Source organism: Choloepus didactylus, chromosome 17, assembly GCF_015220235.1.
Source record: "Choloepus didactylus isolate mChoDid1 chromosome 17, mChoDid1.pri, whole genome shotgun sequence".
Taxonomy (NCBI): Eukaryota; Metazoa; Chordata; class Mammalia; order Pilosa; family Megalonychidae; genus Choloepus; species Choloepus didactylus.
This window is the reverse complement of record NC_051323.1, coordinates 23,701,844-23,708,582: the sequence shown is the minus strand read 5'-3', so window position 1 is coordinate 23,708,582 and position 6,739 is coordinate 23,701,844. Positions and strand designations below refer to the sequence as shown.

The following is a 6,739-nucleotide window of genomic DNA, read 5'->3' as shown; positions in this document are numbered from 1 at the left end:
GGTTGAAACAGTACTCAGAGCTGGAACCCAGCAAACCAACTTCGCTAATCAAAAGCTGTGATCAGTGATCGGACATGCTCACACTGTTATTGGGATGAAGATTCTTATGTCCCTTTCTGACTCCAGTGAGCTAGCCAGGGACTGGACCCCAAGGGGACCCACCACAACATTGGGAGATGGGTGCCGGCAGTCACCACGCGGAGATGGCAACTCACTGTTCACCACAGTTTATCAGTCTCTTCCTCCTGCTCTTCCCTGGATGCTGTACACTGTTCTTCTCACCTCCAGAACCCCAGAACAGTTGTCTCATACAGTTTCTGCCTGCTCAATAGCTGTTTTGGTGGAAAGACTGAGTCCTGGAGCTCCCTACTCTGCCAATTTCCCCAGAAATCTATCAGGATGATTTTTAAAGCACAAATATCTTGTCATTCCTTTGTCACTGACTAAACTCTTCAATAGCACACTTTTGTTTTAGAATAAAATCAGAAATTCTTATCATGGCTTATATGGCATTGCATAACTTGTCCCTACCCATGTATTTACTCAGATCCCAAGCTCCCCTTACTCTGTGTACTTCTGGATACCAGCCAGTTTGTCATTCTTTCCATTCCTCAAAGAAGCCATGCTCCTTTTTAATTCCCAGAGCTGTTCCCTCTGGCTACAATGCCCCTCCACGGCCCAGGATTAGCTAATTCCAGCTCATCCTTAGCTCTCAGCATCAATGTCTGATACTCAGAGATGCTTTTCCTGTTTCCCTAACCTCCCTTCCCCTGATACCATACACCAGATATATTATCCCTTGGAATGCCTTACTTACCCTTTAAAAACCCTTACCACAAATATAATTAATTGTATGAGTAACTGTTTAAAGTCTGTTTTCCCAACTAGAAAGTAAGTTTTATGAAGGACAGCAACTGAATGTTTGGTACACTGTCATATCCCTTAATGGTTTGCACATAATAGGTGCTCAGTAAATATTTGATGAAGAATAACAATTCAGTGAATGAATGAGGACATAAGCTTGGTCTTGAAAGATGAGCAGGATTTCGATGGATAAAAAGGATGAAATTTTCATTAGCCATGGGCAAAGAGTACAAGTGTATACCCATCCAACCAAAATTTATTGAATGCTGCCAAGTGCAAGCTAAAGATTTCTATGGGTAGTAAAAAACAATAATGAGCTTGGCAGATAAATGTTTCAGAAATATCCAACTCCTGTTTATAGATACTGCTACAACTGTTTGTCCAGAAGGGACCTAGGAGTTAGAACTGGAAGGCAAGGGGATGACAACAGTGTCAAGAGGACAGCACCTTTCAGCAATTTCAGGTAGAAATATCTGCAGCATCTCTGATCAACTCCACAGCCAGAAGTCACCAACCAAGAGCTGCTGTAAACCACCCCCTTCAGAGAAAGACATAGCCTCTTAGCTGCCCACACATACACCACTATGATTTAAACACATACAACTAAAGATAATAGTTATCTTCAACTTGAAGTGATACTAAAGAAAACATGTAGCATATGGCAAAGGAAAGAAAACAGAGGGAACATTAAAAATAAAAACATAAAATAGAATGACTCTACTAAGATCAAACATGTTATAATAATCAATTATTTCTGTAAGTTTTATTTGAAAAGTAGCAGTTACTGCCATCTCTATCCCCCATTTCCCAAATCTTTTAGTGGATTATTTTGCCATTTGTCTCCATATTTCTAAATAACAAGATAATAGGATACTACTATTTCTTGATTTTTCAATTTTAGTATTCTCAACTGACTTCCAGGTACCTAAAATGAGGAGTTAGCTCTTCTTTAAATCCTCTGCAACTTACACCAACATCACGTAAATGAGTACTTTCCACTCCTCATCCTCTCAACTGACTTGTTTCATTACTTTGAGTGGAATGATATTCAATGCTTATATTATTATGACTATGTAAACAATATTCACAGATCAACCATGTTACAACCATGTTGTAAATTTCTATTACTTTTCCTTCCCTATACTTTTTGTCTTTCCTGGAGTAAATAATTGTCTTATGGGCATGCTGCCCTCCCTTAATGCCATCTCGGAATTTCCCTTCAGAATCATCCAGGGGATTCTTTGGCCTTGCTTCTGTGTTAGATCCCTGGTTTCCTGAATCTCAAGTCTTCCCCTTTCTTAGTTTGCTCCCTCATGTTGGGAGAGCATCTGAGAAACAGCACACGGTAGATAAGTTTTTTGAGAATTTCCATATTTGAAAAATAGCTTTTAATCTCTGCATTGATGGATACATTCACTGAATTCAGAGTTGTAGTCTGGATATCACTTTCTATCAGAATTTTGAATATGTTGTTCTATTAGAACAGCCTTCTGGTATTACTCTTGAAAAATCTAAAGCAATTCTTTTATTCTGAGTCCTGTTTTAATTTTTTCTATGTATTTCTTGGGAACTTTTAGAATCCTTTATCTCTAGTGTTTTAAAATTTTACTATGACATGCATTGGTGTAATTTTTTCTCCTGCTTATAGGGAGAATTTTTCTGCTTCTTCATATGTCTACTAATGTTTTAACTGGAAGTTGGACATTATTAATTTTATATTGTTGAGTTGTGAATTTTGTTCTATTCCTTTTAAGAGTGTTGGACTTCATTCTGAAAGGTAGTTAAGTTACTTGTGGATTAGTTTGATCCTTTTGAGATCTGTTTTCAAGTTATTTTTAGGGCAGCTCTAGAGTAAACCTTATTCAAGGTTAATTTAGGACATAGCCCCTAGTGGTCTCTACTAAATGATCTGTGTATTCAACAAGGCCACTCTACTCTGGCTGATGGCAACTTAAATGAGTCCCAGTCCCTTGTGACCACTTGGAATACTCTCTCTCTCTCCTCAACTCAGAAAGTCTCCCAGTCTCTATGTAGGTTTTCCTCTCTGTGCTACAGTCCATAAGTCGCCCCTAGGCAGTAGGTTTTGGCAATAGCAGGGCTCACCTCATTTGTTTCCCTTCTCTCAGGGATCATAGTCCTGTTCTGCCTGCTGTCCAATGTCTGAAAACAATTGTTTCACATAATTTGTTTCATTTCCTAGTTTTTCTGGAAGGAAGACAACTCTGGACTCTATTATTTCTTCATGACCAGAAGAAGCCTAGTGTGACCTTTTTTAATTCATTGTTTGGGCATTGTCTGGACACTTAATTTATAAACATGCGTTTTTCAAATATAGAAACTTCTCTTATATTAGTCCTTTGATGATTTTCTACCCTCCACTCTCTTTTCTCTGAGACTTCCATTTGTAAAATGTTGGTCAGTATGAGTGATCCTCCAGTAAACTTGCCTTTTCTCCTCCATTTTCTTCTTTTTTTATTCTATCTTCCGGGAGATTTCCTCAGCTTCGCCTTTCTAGTAAAGGTTTTATTTCTATCACATTTTTCTAAAAGCGTTTTCTTATTTCCTGGATGTTCCTTTTAATAGTATCCTGTCCTCATTTCACAGTTGTGTAAAAGAATGTTGAATGAAGCCTTCTAAACTGAAACTGAAAACAGTAGGCAACATGTACCTATCAATTCTAAAGAGGGGCTTAATAAGATAAGAAAGTTTCATAAAAGATAACAAAGCCACCACTTCATTTATGTTATGTAAGAGAAGGCAAGATTTTTAGTAGAGATGCATTAAAAGGAATTTGGATAAGTAGAGGATGCTTTGGTTCTTCTCCTCTCCTTCCTTTGAGGAATGAGAAGGTATTTCTGCCCTTTGCCCCACTCCTATCCCAAGCAAGTTTGGTTCAAGAAAACCACTTTTAGAAAAGGGAGCTGCCAGCAGGAAAGGACATGAGTATCACATTCACTGGCTGGAGACTTGATGAGCTGTAAAAACTCCTAGGACCATCCTGATGTGGCCACCTGGTAGACAATTGCTGAAGAAGTCTTGGAAGACCTCAAAATATATTCCCAGCAGTTTTCTTACTCAGGATAAAGCAGAAGGGCAGTAATAGAATAGCCTGCACTTTCTGAACTTGTCATGGCAAGAATGCTTGAATTTTCCATTGATCAATTCAGTTGCTTTGGAGGATAGCTGGGTTTTAGTCATTTTGAAGGAACCCTGCACATGGGGTCAGCTTTCCAGGATGAGAAAAACCCAGTAGTATAAAGGGGGAGCAGAAGCTAAGGGAGGGGTATAAGACATTAGCTGGGGAGTGTATTACCTACATCAGAAAGGTACCCTATGAAAAAGCCAGGACTTTAAGTCTGCACACACTAAGGGCTTTAGGAACCAAGAGAGAATTACAAACAGCACAAGTCAAATAATAAGGCTTTTTCTCCTTTTTTTTTTTAATAATTTCCCTTCCTCCCTACTCTGATGTCTAGGGAGTGAGAGGCAAAGGGTTAAGGAAAAGAGGGAGTGAACGATGTAGATGAAGAGTAAAAGAATAGACAATTTCCCCACCCCCCCACTACAAGTCCCTAAGTTAGGGCTGAGCTGGAGGGGGAGGAAGGTCTCTGAGTTGGATGCAACATTAAAGCTTTAAGTTTGATTGGACCATATATTTTTTTTAAATAACTATAAATGATGGAAAACTATGTGAAAAATCATCTAGAAATGGGTAAGCAGGGGTTGACAGAGCATATTCAAAAGTATGCTGGCGAAAAAACAAGCTATTGCCTAAGTTTGGCCCATTCAATAAGTCAGTGGCAGACGTAATACTTGCACTTATCTTCCCAAATATATGAATTGCTTGCTGTTTGGGAAAGCTTTCTGCTTTTTACATTTCTCCACTTTTCTTTATTCCTTTTCTCAGTTTGTTTTGGTCTCTTTCATATTACTAGCTGACCATTCACACGTAAGAGGTCTAAACACTAGTTGGAATCTCTAACTAGGGGGTGAGACTTGTTGACCTGTGAGCTTTACAGTACAGTGATCAGGCAGACTTGGCCATTTTCCTGAAATCAAACTCTAAAATGAATTTGTTGAGTATTTTTGTATAAAAATATTAAATGGAATTTGGATTAAGATTTCAAAAGCATGTATTATGGCCTTCTGTGTGGGTATACTGATCAAATTAGTTGCCTCAATCTCAGATATTATTCGCTTTGAGTGCATCTATATCCTCCTCTCATCCAATAAAACAGTGTTTAAAAAGCTAGGTTGGGCCGCAGGGCCAGGCTGGAGCTGCTGGCGGTGGGGATCGAGGATGGTGGCCCTGGCTAAAAAGATTGAGATGGAGTCTCCCGCTATTCCTGCCGCTGCTGCCGAGGCCTCCATCCGCTCATTGTCATGAGAGGAGACCGGGCCTTGAAGCAAAGAAGTTTGGATCAGATAGAAAGTATTCAAGGGCTATGCAAGCTAACTGTAGCCAGCTGCACAGTCCTCCAGGAACTGTGGGCAGTGAGGATGCCTCAGCCTCCGTATGTGCCCACACAAGATTGAAAGAAGATTCTTGCCTTCATTCTGGAGATGTGCATATCCAGATAAACTCCATACCTGAAGAATGTGCTGAAAATCCAAGCTCCAGAAATGTAAAGTCAGGGGTCCATAGTTGTACTCATGGATGTATACCTACACGGTCGCTTGCCGAATCACTCACAGTGAAGCAAGGCAACCAGATGATACCACCACCGAGTCTGGAGAACATGGTGGCAGCTCCTTTTCAGAATTCCACCATCTCTTCAAGTGGTTGCAAAAAAGCCTTCCATGTATTTTGATTCTGGGTGTCAAGCTTCTTATGCAACATATAACAGGAATTTCTCTTGGAACTGCACTGCTAACAACTTTTATGTAGGCAAACAAAAGCATTGTAAATTGGGTTTTTCTAAGAGAAGGTGCTCAAAGACTCAGTGTGTTTGGCTACTGTTATTCTTAGCAGGATCTTGTGTTCTTTTATATTACACTTTTCACTCTCAGTCAGTCTATTGCAGCTTAGCTTTTTAAATCCTACTTTGGACCATTCAAGTTTCTGGGGAATACTTTGGATAGCTGGAGTTTCAGACTTCATTCTGAAACTCTTATTTTATTGGTGCCTGCTTTCCTCATGCCATTCAAATCCAAGTGTTATTGGTATACGCTTTTAGAATTATGTCAGTATTACCGAACTTTTGCCCCATAAGCTATGGGAAGTTTGGAAATGTAACTGGATGGAGTCTCGGGATATTGCTGGCTTTACCTCATACTAAAACTTTGAATTTTTTTGGACATCTGAGAACTTTCAGACAGGTTTTGTGCATAATTTTTACATGACCAAGTCATGGAGTACCTGTCAGCAAGAGTCAGTGTTCAAATGTGGATGATATTTGTTCAATATGTCAAGTTGAATTTCAGAAGCCAATTCTCCTCATTTGCCAGCATATATTTTGTGAAAAGTGCATTATCTTATGGTTTAACAGAGAAAAAACATGCCCCCCTGTAAAGAATTGTGATTTCAGACCATATAAACAATTGGAAAGAAAGAGCCACTTCATCACAGCTTCAACTATATTAAGTCCTATAAACTATTAAGGCCATGAAACACTAATTTCATTTGGTTACGGTGCCTACTGATAAAGGCATTAGAATGGAAGTCAAGAAAAATGTTTCCAAGTGTCTTTAGAACATTATAAGACTTAAGTGTGTAGTCCAGTTTATCAAAAGATTGAGTGGAAGAACTCTGTGTTTTTAAAATTATATAAGTGATGTTCAACCTAATATGTATGCTACAACATTTATTCTATCGTAATTGTTTGACAAGTGATTGCAGTGTCAAATTGCAAATGTGTTTTTCTTATTACCAAAA

The 6,739-nt window shown here is 38.9% G+C and overlaps 1 pseudogene; it reads left to right on the top strand.

The window, feature by feature from the left end:
* Positions 1-5,204: 5,204 nt before the first annotated feature.
* LOC119512962 lies at positions 5,205-6,448 on the top strand (annotated as a pseudogene).
* The last annotated feature ends 291 nt before the right edge of the window (positions 6,449-6,739 follow it).